The sequence below is a fragment of the Crocuta crocuta genome, unplaced genomic scaffold (assembly GCF_008692635.1).
Source record: "Crocuta crocuta isolate KB4526 unplaced genomic scaffold, BGI_CrCroc_1.0 scaffold229, whole genome shotgun sequence".
Classification (NCBI taxonomy): Eukaryota; Metazoa; Chordata; class Mammalia; order Carnivora; family Hyaenidae; genus Crocuta; species Crocuta crocuta.
Genome location: NW_027536464.1, coordinates 5,387,297 through 5,409,566, shown reverse-complemented (window position 1 = coordinate 5,409,566; position 22,270 = coordinate 5,387,297).

Genomic DNA, 22,270 nt, shown 5'->3' with positions numbered 1-22,270 from the left:
TCAGGTCGTGATCTTGAGGTTTGTGAGTTCAAGCCCCACATAGGGCTCTGTGCTGATGGTGCAGAGCCTGCTTGGGACTCTCTCTCTCCCTCTGTCTCTGCCCCTCACCGGCTCACACAGACAGGCACTCTCTTTCTCTCTCTCTCTCTCTCTCAAAATAAACAGATATCCTTAAAAAAAAAAAAAAAGGCACACAGAAAGGACCACAGGCAAGGAAATTGTCTTCACAGTGAGTCAGTGCCTGAAGGCAATCTATGGAATGCTTGTCCTGGCAAAACACCAGGACACACTCAGCCAGCACCCCAGAAGACCTTTTGGCAAATTCCTCAGATCATTAGTAAATACTCCATGGGGGGGAAAAAGAATGTTTCAGAGCCAAATGGTTTGGGGGAAACCATCCTCTTGGTGAGTCATGGTAAACAAACAAACGAAAAGGTTTTAAGAGGTCCTGAGCTACTTCATTTGGCTTGACCAAACTTTCCTAAACAACTTTTACGTGTTCCTCAAAATTTCGTTCATTGGCAGCTTTGCTCTGAACACCTATTAATATCGTTTGTATTCTAAGAAACCAATGTTCTTTGGAATGTACTTCAAGAAGGAGGAATTGCTGATTTAATCCAAAGCATGACTTTTCAGAAGAGGAAACTGCGGGTCAGGGACGTTAAGGGACATCACCAGGGTTGTATGACAGGTGAGTGACAGCCCTGAGACTAGGAGCAGGCATCCTCCCTTGACCCGGGACAACCCGGTTGTATTACCTTGCAGGTGGGTGGTAGTTTTCAAAGTGCTTTAATATGAAATTATCTTATGTTGAGCATGATAAAACTATACCTGACATTGTTCTCATTTAATGTTTTGGGTTTCACTGAACGGCAGTGATAAGATCATCGAAGTCATTGAACAGTTCCTTTATTTCCAAGAACTGGTGTGTGTGTGTGTGTGTGTGTGCATGTGTGCGCTCATTCCTACGGTATCTCACATGCACCCCCCGCCGGCAGCAAGGCACTCAGTTAAATTACTTACGTGCAGCACTTACCTTACCTACTTAGTCCTTCAGGACTAGAAATTCTGTGTCCTCCCTTTCCTTTGCAGGTTTTGAGTAGATACATCAATCAATCAATCAATCAGGAGATATTTATTGAGTGTTTACTAGGCTCTCAGAACTCTTCTAGACCCTGTGGGGCAACTATAAATCAACTCAGTGATTACATATTGAATACTTACTATGTGAGAAACCCCACTAAATATCGTGGGAGGTACAAAGTTAAATGAGCTACCGATCCTTCTCCAAGAAGCTTACTATATAAGGATATAAGGTAAGTGTTCAAACAAATACAATGATCATAGAAGAAAACAGTTGCTTGTTTGTTGGTTGGTTGTGAATGATGGAGGAGGCATTAGAGCCAGAGTTGAGGCATCTGATCAGACTGCACTGACTCCTCACTGCAGGTGAGGAAAGTGAAGTTATAAAAGCCGGTGGGCTCCCAATTTTGCAGCTGAATGCAGGAAAGCCTCTAACAGAGGTTCTTAACCCGGACTGCAAATTGGATTCATCTGGGGAGATTTTAAAACACAGATGTCTGAGGTTCTGTCCCTGACCAGCTGAATCAGAATCTTGGGGCTTAGGGCATTTAGGACTGTATTTTCTTTTTAAAGCTTCTCCAGGTGACTTTGGTGGGGTCAGGGTTGAAAGTTACTGTCCTTAAGCTTTGCAGCTGGCCAGATTGGGGGGGGGAAGGGGGGAGCAGGGAGGCCGAGGCAAGCTGGGGTAAATCGGAAGGGAGGAGTAGCTGGACCTGAGCATCCTGATGGAGGAAGAATCAGGGTCCCAATGAGAGCCTAGTATCTGGAACAAAGAACAGAGCATTAGAGACGACTTCCAGACACAGTGATGAAGCCTAGAGTGGCCAATGCAGAGAGTGTGCTGGACAACAAGGGTTAAAAAGAAGTGTCCAGAGCCCATCAGAGGTGAATAACATGGGGTCAGGTCTGTCTGGAGTCTTCAGCTCCCAACCAGGGACAGCACTCCCAACCGGGGAGAGCATTCATCCTGACCCCTCTACCCCGGCTAGTTTTTAAAGCACCTTAAGGGACATTATTATGCAAGGATCCCAGACCATGAATCTGCACCATCTTTTTTTTATGTTTCTGTGTGTTTGTTTTTTGATGTTTATTTATTTATTTGGGGGAGAGGGGGCGGAGAGAAAGGGAGACAGAGAATCCCAAGCAGGCTCTGCATTGTCAGCACGGAGCCCAATGCAGGGCTCTAACCCACAAACCATCAGTGAGATCACAACCTGACCAAGGGTCGGATGCTCAGTGGACTGAGCCACGCAGACACAGGCTCTGGAGAATCTTGTAATCACAAGTGAGCGTGCCTCAGGATCTTGAAATAATGATTTCAAGGCAAAATGGCCTAAAGCTAGTGAGTGTTTCCAGGGAGCCAGAGCTGCGCTGAAATTTAGGCTGTATTATCTCGTCCCCCCAGCGGCCCCACCTAAGTGCCCAGCTGTCACCCTGCCATCACAGATGAGGACACGGAGCCATAAAGAAGTTAAGGAACATTCCAGAAGTTCCGCATCCTCTGAGCAGGACTAAAATGTAGAGGTTCAATCAACCAAGTGTCTTAGTACTCCTTATTTTCCTCCTGTAAAATCACTGTGTATAGCATTTCCATGGCCCAGTTTCTGTTGACTGCATTTTTGCTGAATTTCTGTGAGTGCCAGCAACTGAGCTGCGTAGGATCCAAGATGCGGCCAGAGAACGTCCCAGGAGGTTCAGAACAGGGAAACATATACACCTTTGTTCAACTCTTCACAGAGAAGACTGAAGATCAGAGAGGTTCAGAATCTTGCCCACGCACCACTGGAAAAAGAGGTGACATTGAGATTTGAACCCCACCTGATCTGAATCTAAACACCAGTGCTTTGACATCATAACCCTATCCTGCCCCCTGTTGTGTCTAGGACTAACCTACGACCCTGACCTGATGCCTGTTGCCATGAACAATGTCTCTGATGTGTTTCTTTCCCACCCACCTCCCCACACCCTTGCCCCCAGCTTGCTCCCCTGTCACCTGCCCCCCGCACCCCCAGTGGCTCTGGCTCCGGCGGCAGGACAAGCCCTCTCCTGCAACATCCACTCTCCAAAGTGTGACTCCTGAGTTGTGTAGTCTGGGGCAGGAAGCAGGTGGGTAGGGCTCCCTCCAGCCCCTCCATCAGTCCCCACTTCAGCTGCACGCAGGCTGTTTTGACGCCAGCCGGGGAGTGTCCAGTCTGCCAGCAACTGCTTCTGTCAAGCCACCTGGCTGCCAGAAGGAGGGTTTGGCCAGAACCCTCAAGAAGTGGAAAAATGCCCATCTCACCTCACCAGTGCCCTGCCACAGATGCAGGGTTAGGCTGCAAACTGAAACAAGTCAGGACCCTGCCATCAAGGTGGATGGGGGGAGAGGGGTGGCTGGGAAAGTGACTGTCCCTGGTATGGATACAACTGCATCCATTTTGCATTTGCAAAACAGCTCTTTTTCTTTTTTAACGTTTATTTATTTTTGAGAGAGAGGGGTACTGAGAGAGGAACAGAGGAGGCTCCACGTCGACAGCAGAGAGCCCGATGCAGAGGTCAAACCCACGAACCATGAGATCATGACCTGAGCCACCGACTGAGCCACCCAGGCGTCCCAAGACAGCTCATTGATCCCACCACCAGGGAATACCAGCAAAAGCATCTAGCCCCTTGCTACTCAATGTGTGGTCCCCAGTGCAACCCAGCAACAGCATCGCCTGGGAGCTGGTTAGAAGCACAGAGTCTCAGCGCCACCCTCCGCCCCCCACCCCCACCCCAGACGTGCCAAATCAGAATCTGTATTTTACCAAACTCCCCAGCTGGCCTTATGCACGTTAGAGTTTCAGGAGTGGTGATCTAGAGCACCCGTCCTGTTTCATAGACCTCCAAAGAGGTCAAGGCACTTTCCCCAAGGTCTCATAGCTAGATCATGCCAGACCTGAGGTGGATAATAGCCCATACATGTACTGTACTTTCCCTTTGTTCATTCACTTAATCCTCACAAGGGCTGCATGAAGTGGGCAGGGCAGAACTATTATCCCCATTTTACTTGTGAGGAACCTGAGGAACAGAGATATTAAGGAATTGACACATAGGAATTGACAGAGTCAGAATTCAAGCCAGAGATTCGACCTCATTTTGCCCAATGTTCAAGGGCAGGGATCCACAGATTTCTCTATAAAGGGTCAGATGGCAACTATTTTAAGCTTTGTGAACCATTCAGCCTCCGTGATGGTTATTCGACTCTGCCATTGTAGCAGGAAAGCCAACACAGACAATAAAAAAAATGGGCATTCCTGTGGTTCTAATAAAACTTTATTTATAAAAACAGGCATCGGGCCAGATTTGGCCCAAAGCTATAGTTTGCCAAGCCTCACGTCCTACTGCTCAACCCTTAAGAAGACAATCTCTCCAGGAGCCTTCCTATCCTGTTCCAATAGGAGTGAGTGGGGCGTTTGCTCCTCCACGGCATCTCCAATAGCCCAGGATATTTGTCTGGGGAAAGAGGCTTTTATCCTGCCTCAAAGAGGTTTTGAACAAAACAAGGTAGACCTCACCAGGGATGCTGCATCTGGGTATGCAGTACGTGGCCTGAGGAGGCTGCAGGGGGCTTAAATCCCTCCTACTTACCGCTCACTGAGCTAAGACCCTGGCTCTGATGCACCAGCTGGAGAGAAGCAGGCCCTTTGCTAATTGCCTGCCCAGAGGGGACCCTTTCTGCGAGCTCCCTCCCCGAGGGGGTGCCTTTTCTACTCTGCACGAAGGAGCCTCGTGCTAGCAGCAACCCCGGTAAATCCAGGTCCCACTGCAGGCTGAGCCTCCCCTGCTCAAAAGCGTTCCTGCAGCGAGGAGCCGCCACAGCTGCGCGGTGAACACGCTTGCGCTGCTGCCGAAAGGGCGCACGGAGACAAAGGGAAAGAAACCCCGGGAAGCGATGTCTGACTCGGGGAAACAAAGCAAGGGACCATCCTTTAATGTTTGCGTTCATTAATGCTCCCGTCAATTTTAAACACCGGGGTAGGGTTTCCAGACTTTGCAGATCATTTAAAAGCTTAAGGGATTATCAAACCAGTCATTTAAAATGACATTTTCACTGCGCAAATATTATTCTATTAAAGAGCAGGCATGGCACAGGCCGCGATCAGCTTTGGCAGAGTTTCAGGGCCTTCCTCCATCGCAAACCCCACTGTTTCCTCATAAAGCTGTCAAGCCCCCGCTTAATGAAACATATATAAACGCAATGATGTTAGCCATGTCACAGCAAGCTAATTCATTTTGGCTTTTTCCCGTGGCGCTGCCCTATTAAGGCTTTTATCAATGTGTCCCCTTAGGATCTGCCCGGCAGGTCTGCCGTTGGTCCAAGGAGATGAAACCCAAGAAAGTGTTTAATTTCCAAACAGGCCTAACATCTTAAATAAATAAATAACCAACAGACCCGTTTTGAAGGTAATGGTAACATGCACAAGGCAGACTCAAGGGGTTTTACAGACTAAAGAGATACTGTAAGATTAATAAACACTCCCGTTCCCTTCCCCAGGTCCTTTGACCCGATGGAGCTGCTGACTTTGGTTCTTGGGCGTAGGTTTCCTTCTTTAATTACTAAATTACTAAAAGAGGATCCGCTTGGCATGGCCAGGGCTTAGGGGGAAAAAAAAAAACCTTCAGGGCTATTTCCAGACTGTTTTGCAAGACTGTTTTTATCCGCCAGGCCATTCTGGCTCTGCGATGCTTGACCTTCTCTGGGTTTGTTCACGCAGCCTGAGGAACACAGAGACAGGCCTAGAGCTGGGGCTTTCCCCTTCTGGTCCAGTGAGCCAAAAATGACTCGGATGGAAAATGGGGAAGCCTCACACACCCCATTTAGGCCAGAGTTCAAACCCTTTTAGGCAACAATGAAAGAAGATTGGCAAAATGATCAACCCCACAAGAAGTGACGCAGCCAGAGAGGATTGGTCGCTCTAGATGGTTCACTATAGTAGAAGTGTCTGGACTAGAGCCATCTGAAAGTTCCTGTCTCCTTTTTAGGAGTAAGTAAGAGGACAGAACTGCTCAGGAAAACAGCCATTTCCAGCGACTTTCTTCTTGCCGTAAAATTACTTCCCCGAACACAGGTCCCTGAGGAAAATTCACAGATTGGCCCAAATGACTGGATGTCACTATTTTCAGCTGCAGAGATCTGCTTACGTCAATGACAAGCTATAAATACTGAGCCACGTGGGAATACCGTTTACAACACTTCCACCCAGGACTAGGCTTTGACGCTTGAGGCCTGGGAAGAAAGAGTTCTTAAGGAAATCCATAAGCCTGGGTGTCCCCAAGGGGAGAGGGCAGATTCTCAACTCGTCTACCTTCACCTTTCTACTGTTCCGTTCCAACCACCAGTCCAGAGGCATGTGTATACATACACGCACGCACGCACACACACACACACACACACCAAGGCCATGTCCCACCGTGTGCTGTGTATGACCACTGACTCAGGCCTCCTCTCTCCAGGGAAACGCCTGCTCAACCTCCTTCTCACGGGAGCCATCACTGCCACAGCTTTTTCTTTTTTAAAGAAAGCAGTATTTCTCAGGATGCATCCAGGAAACAAACGATCAGATAATATTGGAGTAAAAATTGACCCTTTCTGGGCGATTCAAAACAAATTTGCATATTCAAGGCTCCGGAAATTCCTGCAGTAAAGATACTTGTCAAATTTTGTTCAACCCGGCATTTGGCGATCGTGAGTACTAAAACTTTTATTCGAAATATATTCAGTATCAAGGAACACAGTCCTAGAAACTCTGAGAGAACATTAGTTAAACATAAGCTACCCCAAAGGAAGATACTCTGATGGCATCAAGTCTGCAGTCCTCAAAGAGAATGTTTTCCAATCAGCATAGAAATTTCCAGAAAAGGGGGCAATGTATTTGTTTATAATAATTCTGATTTTTTTAAAAAATCCTGATTCCCTCCACTGTACCGTTGACTGAAGCAAACGCCTCATGGTGTGTGCAGCTGCATACAACTAACACAAAGGCATTTGGTCCAGGCCTCGCCAGCCATCGAGGGGAGAGGGAAATTTGTTGCTGGGGAAAAACCTAACTGCATGCTGCCAACACCAATAGTCTTCCTCCACAACAGACTGGGTGCCCGTGCCAAAAATCACTCTCGGTTCCCTTTTTAATTCTGCCCTCCTTTATCCACTAAGACTGGGGGGAAATTATTTTGATTGGAATTGGACAGCCACCTGCAGCTAGATCTTTAGCTGTTATTAGTATTCCGTTTAAGCCTCTTTACAACAAGCTCATTGAAAAAGACAGTGGACTTTTGAAGTTGTCCAGTACTATCTCTGGTGATTTTCTCAAGTTAACAACCTCCATACCAGCCAATTGTGCTGGCTGGGGAAGGTGATAATCTCCTCCCCAGGGTCGTGATCAGGAATTAAGGGGTCTGGGATAAATTACAGAAGCGGTCTCTGCCAAGAGCTCTCTTCTCCTTGATCTTGCCCCATGCTTCCTTACTGTATTTTTATTTTAACACAATGCTCAGGTGTTTTTTCCCCCTCTCTTCCCTACATTCCTCTAATAATTCAGGCCTTTATGTCTTTCGCAAGCATTACACCCACTCCGAGTTGGTCTTACAGGCACACAACTTCCAATTTGGAACAACGCCTCTAAAGATTGCTTGCTTACAGAGTTCTATCCAGTTACCTAATATTTCTTTCTGACAGAGAACACCAACGGTTCCCCCTTCATTTTAAAACCTCCAACACCCACTATACTTGCAATAATCAGCCTTTATATTTGCTTATTCACTTACAAAGAAGCTCCATATACAAAGTCCCCATTTACATTCACACGGTACTGTCACTGACTTGGGAGCAAGTTTTTTGGGTGCTTATTATCCAGCCGTTGAACCCACTTGGTTCCATTTTTCTGTATCAGCAACCGAAGGAACTCAACCAAGTCTGAGCTGGTCTCCAAGATGAACGAAAAGAGAGAATTCAAATGTATCTCCCACAAAGCCAAAGTCCTGAGACTCTGAAGAACCCTTATTTCTCTGTAACACTCAGGATGAAACTCAGTGGGTAACCACAGAGAATCAGTCTTTGATCCTCCAACTTTGTTCTCCCTTCCCCTCCTGCCGCAGCTGAGACCCATTCCATGAACATCCACCTTGTGCTACTTTTTTGGCACGTGGAGGGTGATGGTGGGTTTCCATTTCTTTGGTTTAATTTTTTTTCTAATCACTGGGTACCCAGCCCTCCACTGTTAACACTTTTCTATCCACAGATGAAAGTAGAAGTTCATATCAGAAGAGTTGAAGTAATAGAAGAGCTCAGAGGAGACAGTCCTGAAATAAGAAACGACTTCACCAGGATTCACATCCTGGCTTCACCATTTATGGTCTGGGTCACCTTGGGCAAGATACTTAACTTCTCTGAGCCTAATATCCTTATCTGTAAAATGAAGATAATAGTACCCCCCTTTAGGGGGCACCTGGGTGGCTCAGTCAGTTAAGTGTCCAACTTCAGCTCAGGTCATGATCTCACAGTTTGTGGGTTCCAGTCCCTCATCGGGCTCTGTGCTGACAGCTAACTCAGAGCCCAGAGCCTGTGTACGGATGCTGTATCTCCCTCTCTCTCTGACCCTCCCCTCCTCACGTTGTCTCTATCTCTCTCTCAAAAATAAATAAAACATTTTAAACAGTTTTTTAAAATAGTACCTTCTTTATTGGACCCTTGTAAGGACTAAAGGAGTGAATAGTTTCTAGCACCTGATAAGTACTAGATGGTATTTTATTACTATTCTCTCTAAATCGGCAGAAAAATAAGACCAATAATAATGTGTGACCAATCTGTTGTTCTCCTTAGCACAGTGAGCACCCAGAGAGCTTAAGGGCTATTGATGATGTCCTACAGCCCTCCTTTGTCATGAAAAGTCCCTTCCCTCTCTTACAGAAGCTAATTATTTAGAAACCCACAGAAAGTGAAGGCTACATTCTGAAAAATGGTAATGATATATTGGTGAGTTTATAAGAGCTATAAGGGAAGTCTGGATTCACTTTGTTCAAACATTAAAGGCAGGGAAACTCATATTTATTGAATGTCTCTGAAGGGCCTCTTGATTCTGACTACAGCCACATGAGGATGGCACTGCCCACACCCACCTCAGGATGACACGGGCAGGCTCAGACCACAGAGAACTTGCCCAAGATTCAGGGACCTTTAAGTGCCAGAGGAGGGATTTGAATCCGAATCTTATGGACTCTAAAATCTATCCTTTCTACCATACTCCCATCAAACATCAGAAAGAAGAAACTAACCAAGGAAAATTGTAGCTCTTTTATCTATTTGAGAGAAAGCAACTATCAGAGGACCTCAGAGACAAATCTGGTTGTTAGTTTGCTTTTCGTTTTGTTTGTTCTGGGTTTTTTGGGGGTTTTTTATTTTGTTTTTTTATTGTTTGTTGTTTTGTTTTTATTTGTTTTGTTTTGTTTGTTTTCTTTTGAGAGAGAGTGAGTGGGGGAAGGGGCAGATAGAGGGGGAGAGAGAGAATCCCAAGCAAGTTCCATGCCTAGCGTGGATCCAGATGTGAGGTTCGATCTCACAACTGTGAGATCATGACCTAGGCCAAAACCAAGAGTCAAGGCACTTAATGGACCGAGCCACCCAGGTGCCCCTTCTGATATTGTTTTTATGCAAACCTATTGTTCCCTGGGGCCCCTATTCCATCCACAAACATAAAATTAGAAATCATGACAGATAAGAAGATTAAGGGAGGAGGACAGTCAGGCTAGACACATAAACCTCATCTGCTAAATTGTACCCTATGATGTTCTAAACACTTCTAGAATATACTGAAAGAGCCAACAGTGCTCAAGAACCAGGACAGTGATTGTGATGAAGGCCAGGTTGAGGAACAGACAGCATGGAGCCTGAGTTCGTTTTTTATTTTGTTTTTTTGTTCTGTTTTGTTAACCCCGCAAATTGCTGAGAAGTGAGCCTGCTTCCAACACCTTAGAAAACACTGGGAAAACCTTCACTCAAACGATCTGCAGGTGTTCAGACCACATCATCATCATGGAATAGCACAGTGCTCAGAGAAGCCTTCTGGAAACCTAACTAAGGCTCCTCAGAGGCTGGGATGGGGTCTGGGAGCCAGACACTGAGAAGAAATGAGCCCAAAGAGCTGTCCATCTGTCCTCACTCATGTTGGCTTCTGTCTTGCCTCACAGCAGCTACTTACCAGGGAGCTGGAGCTGGAACCGAGACCAGCTTGGACAAGCCAGTGGGTGGATAGGACTGTAGCTGGTCTGCACCCCCATGAGGAGCAGACAGACACAAGAAGCTGCACACTTGGCCCCTCATAGCCAAGGGGGAACTTGGTCCCCAAACCGGTAGATGTGGCATTGCGTCTTGGCTCAGCCACATGCTGGATGTGCAGCTTTACTCCACAACCCCTCAGTTTGTTCATCTGTGAAGCTGGGTAACAACATCCACCACTGGTGCTGCCATGACAATTAGAGGAGTGAAGACATTATACATAGCACAGAACTTGCCATAATAATCGCTAACATTTATCGAGAGTTTACAAGTCAGGCTGCACACAGAGTGCTTAATATGTACCATCTCATTTAATCCTCACAGCAGCCATATGTGTTAGATTCCATTATTTTCCTCCTTTTTATAAGGAAGGATGTTGAGACAAAAGGCAGACAAGTAAGTGGCTCAAGGTCACACAGATAGTGTCAAAGAGGAGAACAGAGCCAGCAGTCTGTCTTCAGAGTCCATGTTCTCACTAAATAGGATGCAAATATGGCTTACATCCTGTCAAAGCTTTATCTGCAGACTCTCAACATAGATACCCGCACCCAGTGTCTTCCTTATACCAGGCACCGTTCACAGGGGACAAAAGATGAATAGGACACAGTTCCTTCTCTAGGGTGAGTCAGAGTCTAGCAAGGAAAGAATGAAGTAGTCAGGTGGCTTGAAGAAAATGTAATATGTGCTCTACAGCAATGCAAGGAAGAGGAACTGAAGACCCAGCCCAATAATCTAGCACCTTCCTTAGGAAGGACCTAACATTGGCATGCTTATAGCACATCAAGCGCTTCTGGGTGCACATCGCTCCCACACAACCCTGTAAGGCACCACTATTAAGCTCGTTTGACAGATCAGAACACTGTGGCCCAAAGAATCACAATCACTTGCTGGGGTCATGCGGTCATTAAATGGTAGAATCAGGATTCCTGACTGTGTGGTCAGACCCTGTGCATGCAGTGTACTAACCACTGTACAATGCTACCTCCCATGCATGCAACACACCCTCCGGCTCACACATCTCTATATCTCTTGATCCCCTTATCAACCAGGAGAGGCTTGGAGGGGAGGAGCTATTCCTTGATTGGCACAGACAAGCCCACTACATCAAGCACAAGGTCACAGAGCAGGTTTGCTGCTAATATTACCACCTGGGTCTCCCCTGACAATGGTGCCTTGTGGCAGGAAGGTAACCCCTGGCAGTCAAGGGTACATCTGGCAGCCATGTGAAGACACCCATTGAGACACACAGGCAACCCCTACTCTTTCCAGGGAGCCTGGCCAGGTCCCTGCCAAGTCAAACGCATAACGCTTCTCTATTTCAGCCATTCTACCCTCCTGCTAGACGTCGTAATATGCAGAAAGGATGTGCTTCCCCTTCTGTGCCTTGGACCACTCTCCAGTGCTGTCCTCTTAGTCTTGAGAACACAGAACCATTAGCAAAGGGCCAGGAGAGAAACCTGGGGAGGAGAGAGGTGGGGAAACTGGGGTACGCACTCGCTTCTCCTGCCCGCATCTGCTTAAGATCAAGGATGAATGAGAACCTTCCAAGGGGCGCTCAAGGAACCTGCAGTCTCGCTGCTGAAACGATAAAATTCACAGTCAATATCTGGAGATCATTCAGGGCCAAAATGAATGCCGAGCGACCCTCAGCAGGTCAAGGATTGTGAGAAAAGAAGAAAGCCCACAGGGACTGCTGGGAAGATGTCATGAACACGGGGATTGGGCTGTGCCCAGGAGTGTATAATGTAGTGCAGAATTTTAAATAGAGCCCCCTCTGAGCTTCTTCAACACTGTGTCTCATCCAATGACAAGACAACTGTTGTATCTGCTACAAATCTCCTTGCAACATCGCCCTTCATACCTTCGGTCCCAGACTACATCTCAGACACTGCCTGGTGGGGGAGGTGGGGCAAGGCATGCCTGTCCCGCATCGCCCTGGTTTCTCTCACCCAGGGAGCCAGTTTCGGGTCTCAGCCCTGGCGTGGATTTAGAAACCAGATGCCCTCGGTAGCCAGACAGATCGGGCCTTGCCACACAAGGGTCTGGCACGAGTTTATTCCTGTTTCAAATGAACAGAAGCATTTCTCGGAGGCACACACTGCATTAAATTGGAAAAATAAAATCAAAAGCTCTCTACCTTGTAGCCAATAAAATGTGAGGCTCCCTCTACCAAACTCAGCCACTTTTTGCGCCCAGTTTGATTGTGTAAAAGACAAAGCATCTGAACGGGGCAAACAAAGGGATACTACGGGCCTCCCTATTAAATACCGAGTGTAATAAGTGCGAGAGAAAAGGCACGTAATTGCTCGCCCTTCAGAGCATGGTGACCTCATTTAGAGTATTGCTGTTCTCTGGCTGCTAAAATGGGAGCTCGATTTCTGGCTGGGAAAACAGGCAGCATCTTTTCCTTTGTTCACCTGGCAAAGAAGCCGGATACGGAGCCCTTGGGTCTTGCTGTAAGTCTCATCTACAGCGCTTTGCAGGATGAACATAAAGTGAGTGCTTGTCCCCGATGGGCTGAAGGTCACAGTACAGGAGACGAAATTTATAGAGTGTTTCCAACAGCTCCATTGCCTCCAGAATGCCTGTGTCCCTATGGCAAATTCTACTTGTTGTGTTTTTGGGTTTTGTGTTTTTTTCTTTTCCGAAGAGATGTATGAGATGGTGAGCACACACTGGACACTGTACCATGGTTGGTAAGAATGAATAATTCCTGCTTCTATTGCTTCCAATTTCTTAGACTTTAACTGTTCATCACCCTAAATTTTATTTTTATGCTCATGACACCCCAACCCTAGCAAGGCAATTTGGTGGAGAATCATAGTTTAAGGAATCTATCTAAATGCTCCCCGGGTTTCCACATATTTCTGGATCACTTTTATCACCGGTAGATGGGACCAGCATGTGAGCGGTCATCCTTATTCATTACCAACCTGAAATTCAGACAAGCTGAACAGAACAAATTAAGTTAAAATATTAGCTGTAAAACAAAGCCATGTGTTTCATTCCACACCCCCAGGCTGATCTTTGAGCAAAAGTAGCACCTGAGTCTGGGTACCCAGACAGCAATCTCCCTTCTCAACAGCGCTGAGGACATCCCCGCTTCTGAGGCCCGCCATCTTGGAATGGGCGCTTAATAGGAAGAACTCAGGATCTGGAGTCACACACAGGATCAGTGGCTGTGCACTTAGGCATATTTTTCTATGCATTCAGACACTAATTTGACCAAATTAAAAGCAACTGAAAATAGTAGAGGTCTCCCAAGTTACACCTCACCGATTTGTCTTACTGGTTACTAAGCAGATGACTATGTAAAAATCCTGGAAGAGACAGGAGTCAGGAAAACCTGTATCTTCTCCCAAAGGCCAGTGTAGAGTCTAAAACACATGCAAAGGAGAACCTACCAGCAAAGTGGGCTGGGCTACTTCACTGAAATTTAGGGGAAAGGAGCTCACATTTCCTGAGCCCCTACTGAGCCCCAGGCACCTGATGCACATCTTCTTACAGAGAAACTCTAGGAAGTAGTGCCATTATCACCCTTCCTTATTTTGCAAAAGAAGAACAGAGGTCAAGCTGTGCAGAGCAATTGTGAAAGTCACTCACCTGGAGGTGGTGGGGTCCAAGGTCTGCCTGATCCTAAAGTAGATGTTGCCTCAGATTATAACACCTAGCAAAGGGGCCATCACATATTAAAGGGTTTTGTCACCTGAGAAATGCAATGCAAACATGAAGGATGGTGGCCTGAGAGGTCTCTCTCTCTCTCTCTCTCTCTCTCTCTCAAGTAGCCACTATTTTAGTAGCATAGCTGAGTCAGTTTCAGAGCTTCCCTTTGCTAATCTATTTAACCTTAAGTGTTCCTGATAATAAATACTGACTAAACTATACAAGAAGTCAGATGTGCTTTCAGTAGCAAGCCCTGTGTTTATAAACTTAATTAATTAATTAATTAATGAAAATGTAAAAATAAGAAACAAAGCAGGCCTAAGAGCACTGCCCGGTAGACCCTTGATCTCAACGGTGAGCTTGACTTGATGTCAGGATTCTAGTCTCTGCCCCACCATCATTAAAAACTTCAAGCTGAGCCAGTAGACTGTGCACTTCTTAAGAGCAGGAATCCTACCAAAATTATCCACCTATCTCCAGAATCTAGCAAGGTCTCTGGCACACAGTGAACGTTTACTACATACGTTCTTGTTGACTGATTAGATGAATAAATGAATGAACAAATGAACAGAGGGACTGATTATATAGGAGGCATTTGGGTGGAACAGAAAGCGCTGAAGACCTGTGTTCAACTTCTGGTTCTGACATTAACCAGCTGACTGTCTCCACAAGTCGATGAACTTTCTCTGAGTCTACATCCTCATCTATCCAAACAGGGTAAAAATGTCTCTGCTGTATCCACTTAATGGAGATGCTCTATCAAGTGAAGCAAAATTTACAGATGAACTTGGTTTACATCTGTTCAAATAGAAGTTAGACCACTGTATTACAAAGAATCAAAGAACTGCTCTGTGTCACAGCCCAAGTCATTGCTTTGCAGGTGGGAAAGATGCAGCCCAAAGAGAAGGTTCAAGAACCTGGACTTTTGCTTGCTGCTCTACCCTGATGATGACATATTGACTAAAGTTCATGATGCCCTTACCAGGGATGGCAGATCTTCCTCGGGCTACTTCATTGGCTGGACCACAAGCTTTTCTCAAATGGGATATACTTCAGAAGCAGATTTGGACATAAGATCCATCCTTACATGCTTGTCTCTGTCTTCTGAATATATTTGGGGCTGTTGGGCAGAGCTTCCTAGAAAATGGGAAATATAGTCCAACAGTTCTTCAAATGAGGCTTGGCAGCTCTACAAGGTCGTCCCGGTTTCTCTCTCTAGCCTCAACCTCCACCACCGTCCAGGGAACTCCCGTTCCTGCCAGCTGGTCTCCTCCTCTGAGATACTTCACACATGCCAACCTCTGTGACTCCAGCCACATCATTCTTCCCTATTTCCCTCCACTTTTCCATCCAAATGCATACATCCTTGAGAAAACGCTCAAGTCCCACAACAGCTGAGATGTCATCTCTGACTGAACCCCGGGCACCTCATTCACATCCTCTTACAGAGAAATTCTATGAAATAGTGCCATTATCACCCCTCCTTATTTTGCAAAAGAGGAACAGAAGTTGAGCTGTGCCTCCAGCCAGCTCATACACTGTTATCTGTTGTGGGTTGTACCGTGTCTCCCAAAAAGATATACTGAGGTCCTAACCTCTGGTACCTGTGAATGTGACTTTATGTGGGAATAAGGACTCTGTGGATATGATCAAGTTAAGATGAGGATATATGATGAGTGTGGGCCTTAAATCTGATGGCACATGTCCTCATATTAAGGGATTGTCTCTCAAACATCTTCGTAGTCTCTCTAGTGCCTCATGCCTAGGGCCCTGATTGATTTAACCTCATGTGTGGTGACTGTCAACATCCCATCAGGAACAGGGGCTGCATTAGAAAGAACACTTGCTTTCTACTCAGATTCAAGTTCTAGCAATGTGACGAAGTGTGAAATTTGGGTGACTATTTTTCAGAGAATACAACTCTGCTTTCCAGTTACAATTCAATAGCTCCAACTTATTGAAACAAGCTTACCTATATTCTATTCTTACACCTTAGTCCCCAAATCCTACACCAAATGCCATCCAAACTTCTGCCCCTGCCTTTCTGTCCATGCCTAGCCCTACATTTACTTTCCATCACCACTACCACCACACACACACACACACACACACACACACACATTCATACACACCTATAGCCTAATTAATTTGGACTTGACTCTGTTATGGTCCTTCTCAATCTTCAGAGTCAAATCCTATGTAGAGTCAACTCTGAAATCCAACAACCCAGCCCCAGCATAACTAGACAGAGAGATGACAAGTTTAACAGTACTGGCCACTTTGCCAGTCACTCCATTCTGTGCATGTGAACATAAGATTGGAAAGGAGAAGCTGCACTTTCCTCAACAGTTCTTAATTTGAGCAGCTTCTGATGGTTCAAGCATCTCCACACAATGAATATGTATCTAGTGTCTCTTTAGACTTTTCATGCATTTTTCAAGCAACGTGGCTGTAAAGTCAAGACACCTGCCACACCTGTGCTAGACCCAAGAAGCAATAATAAAAGTTGCCTGTGAGTGATTTTCACTTAACCCCTGAGTAGTGTATGACTCATAGGTATTTCTTCCCTCTGCTCTTCTTTCACCTGAATCATCCCTTGTGCTACCTCTCTGTGAATCCAAATCCCACCCAACCTTCAATATTCGATTCCAATGTGGTCTTCTCCAACAAACTCTCTTGCATTCTCTCAGTAATCGCTCCAGTTCTCTCTTGGCTCCCATTGAAACCTCTCTTCTGGCATATGATTATAATTACCTTATTTCATGAGTATTTGGTCTATCTTTTATCTGCTAGCTAATCCCAGACTTGAAGGCTCTTGAGAGCAACGATCAGGCCTTGTAATTTCAAGGTTTGGGGAATTAAATGGGAAAATGTAATTAAAGAGCCTACATGATGCCTAGTGCATAATACGTGCTCAATAAATGTCAAATCCTTTCCTCCTTACACATCTTTGTATCCCCTAGAGTACTTTGCAAAGTCCCTTGAATCCTGTAGCTGCCTAATAAATGTTAGTTGAACACATGAATGAGTGCATATAAATGGTAGTTTTTCAACTAAGATCACTGAGTATAATTTGGATGTATTCATTTTCCGTCCTCAACTCCTGAATTTGTGGGCCCATAAGGGTTATTTCTATTACAAGCCTCTGATGCAGAAAGAAGTGTTGTGATGCTGGAGGCACATGGTGGAAGGCCAACATCACCCAGTAGTCAGTCCAGAAGTAGTAATGTAAGATCGCTGCAATAATCTAAGACCCCAACAGCAGGCTGGACAAAATAGGCAGCACCCTGGCCAACGTTTAAGCTAGTCAATTAATTCAGTCCTGGTAAAGAAATTGTGTATGATCAATCCTTATTTTTGTACTCATCTCATGTCTTTGATAACCTTTTACTAATTTCTAATGTTTTCATGTTCATATGATGGATATGTACTTCCTCATTCATATCACCACTTTGCTTGCATAGAACTGGCACCCTTCAGTACTCTAAGTTATTAGAAGCTGCATGAATTCTAGATGCTTCTGAGAGGAAGTAGCAGAGAACAAATTCGAGAAGATTCCTCCTTCATCTCTGCTCCTAACACCATGGGACCTATGCATTTCTTGTGATAAGGAGTACAAAGAATCCCAAAACTCTACAGATGGCTGGTCACCCCAGAGCCTTACCGCTAAAGCTCTGGATGGAGCAAGCTTGCCCTCAGCATTGGGTTACCCTGTTTGTGTTAAGAGAAAGAAAAACCAGCCCAGAGCCCCAGACCCCCCTGGCAGAGCCCTGATTTCACACACATTTTCCCCAGATTCCTATTGGCTTGGCTGGAAACCACATATTAAAACCCACCAATCTTTCCACTTGAGTCTGATGAAAGCTTCAACAGAAACAGCTGCACTTCACATGTGGTTTAAGTTAATATCTTATCCCGACGGTTTAACTCTAGCTGGCTGGTCTGCTTTTTTAATATTCACAATCCTCTTTTGTTTTGCATTAAGAATATGTCTTTCATTACTCACCAGAGCAGAGGAGCACAATGAAGCTGGTAGCACTTCGTTTCTGAAATGTCTGAAATAATTGTTTGTATTTTGCGTTATTCAAGGAACACTGCATGTTAGGTATCTCAGAAGCATATGAAAGTGTTAAACAACCCTAACATGAACATTCCCTGACCTATGTGGAACATTTTCCTATTAAAATACTAAAGCCACGCACTAATGGCTCAGATTTAGTTTCTAAATCCCAGAGTTTGTGGAGTCAAGCAACATGATAAGTTCATTGTTTCGTTTCCTCCGATGGCTCTCCAAAACTTCCCATCCCTTCAGTAGATAGGAAAATTTAATCAGTTTGTGGCTAATTTCACACACAGGCACACCACATGCATATGTACACACAGTCACTTCATATCCATAACGGGCACAACTGACTTTCAAGTTCACAGAAATCATGCAACTCTCCTTTCCCTGGAAGAATGCATGTCAGGTTCCAAGGTTTAGCTATAGCAACCCCTCCTTATAGGATGTGACATAATCCAGGTGCATCTCTGCTGCATGATGTCATTTATTCTGCAATGGTGAGCGTGAGGTGCTGGGCTATTTCACAGGTTTCTCTTTATCCTGGTAGTTGTCTAAAAAGGGTCAAAACTGGAAAGACTTCAACAAGTTCTTTTTGTACTCAATAGTCATTAAAGACATGGCTACATTTGTGGAAAGATCTTGAATTTTCCCCATGTTTTATTTCTGTGTCTCATCCCTGATTTTGAATAAGAAGAAAACTCAAGAAGAAAAAGAGTAAGAAGAAAAAGAATTGCTGACTATTAATGAGTTCCTTATTATGTGCCAGGCCCTTTTCTGCATGCAATCTAATTTAAGCCTTGCAACAATCAACTCAAGGAGGAAGGTACTATTATTATCTCTGTCTTATAAGAGAAGCTGAAGCATGGAGAAATTAAGTAACTTACCAAGATAGCATGGATAGTAAGTTACTATGGCAAACACTGATATGTGAATCCCAATATCTTTTTTCTCACCCTTCTCTGGCCACAGAACTATAGAAATCGGAGGTGTATTGATTTCTATTGGCTGGCTGTATGGCCAACCAAATAAAGATGATACAGTAATCAAAATTCTAATATGGTCCCCAAGATTCCCATCCTCTGATAGACATGTTCTGTATAATCCTCTCCTCTTGAGTGTAGGTAGGACCTGTGAATATAATAGAATAAGGTTCTAAATTAATTGACTATGAGTCTATGAAAAAAAGAGTTTACTTTGAGTGGACTCTCCTAATCTGAAGAGTGCTTTAAAGGAACAGGGTACTTTGCTGAAGCAAAAGATTCAAAATCAGAGAGATGGTTCCTGTTGGTCTTGGAGAAGCCATGTTGCAGGACAAGCCACATGGTAGGAAATAGCAGATTGCTTCTAGGAGTTGAGAATGGACCCTCGCAGACAAGCAGCAAGAAAGTGGGACCACAGTCCTATAACCACAAGGAACCAGTGAGCTTGGCAAAGCACCTTGAGCTTCAGCTGAGATCATATCCTGGCTGACATTTTGAGGTCAACCTGATGAGACCCTGAGCAAAGGACTCAGCTAACTCACACCAGCGCCCTTAACCCAGAGAAACTACAAGATCATAAATTTGTTTAAGCCATATTTGTGGTAATATATTACACAGCAGTAGAACACTAATACAGAATACATTTCCCAAACTTCTTTGCAGCTGAGTGTTGCCATGTGCCTAAGTTCTAGCCAATAGCTGAAGTACTGTGAGCAATTTCCCTTCTGTGCCCCACCCCCTCTCCCTTTCTCTCTTCTTCCTGGCTGGAGTATAGATGTTGTGGTGAGCCATCTTAAAGCATAAGGATGAGAGCAACCCCTAAAGATGGTAGAGCAAAATAAAAAGGAGTCTGGATTCCTCAAATTACAGGGTTGCGTTACCAGCCCTGATCTATTTAAATCCACAATGTTATGGGTATGTGAAATAAACTTCCACCTTGCTTGCTGAAGGTGCTATTACTTTGTGTCTGTGTTATAGGAACCTAAACCATACCCTAACTAACAGTGGCAGAGCTCAAACTATCTAGGCATCTGACCCCAGACACCATCCAACCAGCCCCTGTACCATTCTGCCTCCCTGGCAATATATGACATCACAGTAGAGTTAGAATCCCACACTGTTAGAGTTAAATGAGATTGTACTGGTTAGGTCAGTCAAACTCGTTAAGCAGAGAAGGAAAAGACACTCAGACTATCTTGGACATAGGGATTTATTGCAAAGTTATGTGGAAAAATGGCATGCCATAGAAGTTGCTTCAGAGACTTTGGATCCCAGTTCTGAGACATAGAGCAACCCCACGGAGACTCAGATCCAAGTCAACATCTTTGGGTGGAACCAAGCTCAAGCGACCTGCCAGGTTTCTTTGCATTCACTTTGAAGAAATGACAATTTCATTTGGGCAGATATCCACCAGTCAACTGAGCGCCTCGATTTTGCCGACTCTCCACCAGCCACCTCAGAGTCCTCTGACATTCCTTGGGCCAAATGCAGACATGGCTTTCTGTGGCTTCAGCATGTCTCCCCATCCAATCTGCCATCTCCAGAATAAAAGTTGGTTTCTCTTAAGCCCACGTCCTGATCCAAACATGAGATGCAAGAGAGAAGTGGTCTGAGCTCTGTTTTCTGATGGACGTGTTGCATGTTCCACTCCAGTACTGAGACTTGCCTGGTCTCCCATTCAGGGAGGAAGATGCCAGAAAGGGAAAGAGACTTGCCCAAGTAAAGCAGTCATTTACTTTCCTGCTCACCAGGACCAAGGCTGGTCTTCATCCCCCTACCAGGCAGTACCTGTGGCCATGCCTTTTCTGCTTCTGGAAGCCACCCCGCAGACTGCCTGTATTTAGACCTTTATGGTATCTCCAGTACAGCACTTTGTCTTCTATTTGTTTGTGACAACACTTTCAGATTCTTGTCACTTCCTGCAGAGAACCAGTTCAGAACGCAACAGACATATCTATCACATCCTTCAAAATGAATAATTGAGGCAATGATCAGGTTTTTAGAATTCATTTCTGTCAAGTAGCTAGATAACTCATTGAGTCTCCATTTGACATGTGCCATTTTGATGTAAATTTGACCCTAGTGTATTTACTTTTCAATAAATCCTAAATTCAAAACAACTCAGCAGAGAAACACTGCCTGGTATCTCACAGCCTCAGTAATGAAGCTCCTTATTGAAACGAACTTAAATCTCTCTGGAACTAGCTTAAGTCCTTCTGTGCCATCCTCTGAAAATACAGAACAGCCGGTGTGCGGGGTAGAGGGGTAGGTGTAGTATTATAGTGAAGTAAGTACACAGACCTTGATATTAAAGTCTTCTGATTCTTCAGACTGTCCAGGTGCTTGTTTTTTGAAATTGCACATGGCTTATACTGCTATTCTTGTAGTTTAAGGGGAAAAAGTAAGTAAAATCGTAAAGGAAAACCAGCAGCATTTTAAGAGATTTCACTTCTACTTGATGCTTGTATCCATTTTCTGGGAGCCAGGAGGAGGTATTATATTATACAGGGTCTCTGGAAACACTTAAAGTTCAGAAAGACCTACAACCTCAATCCAAGAAGAGTGGGGAGGGTGTAAAACTGACCTTATTTTCTTCCACATCACACCGGAGTAAATGGTTTGCCCCCTCCAGGCCCAGCCTCTATCAGACTCAATGCCTGGAAGGCCAATCCACCTACACAGCATCAAGGGCTTCCCACATCCTCTGACTTCTGATTGAGACTGACCAATGGGCAGTGTGGTAGTTAGTTTTATGTGTCAACTTAAACTCTCCTCAGTCAATCTTAACATGAATTTGCTGGGACCCCAAGTGAAACAAGTGTCACCAGAATGTGGGAGCCATTGCAAAGTTGGTGTGGCATTCAGAGCCTTCCTCTTTCTGACTCCAACCTTTGCTTCCAGTATCATGTTTTCCCCCATGTCCACTCAGTCCAAAAGACACAAGACACTCCACCCACAAAACAGTCAGCACTTTCACATACCACCTGCTGTCCACGTCACAGCAGCTTCACACCGACACCTCTAGACACTCCCTATGCATGTCAGCAACCCACATTACATAGCCCCATTCACATTAGTTAACAAAACAGAGGAATAACCTTAAAACTCCTAAAAGCTGGGAGCCTCTGCCCATGATGGCTCTCCCTTATTTCATCATAGCCCTTTACTTCCATTCTAGAATCTTCTATC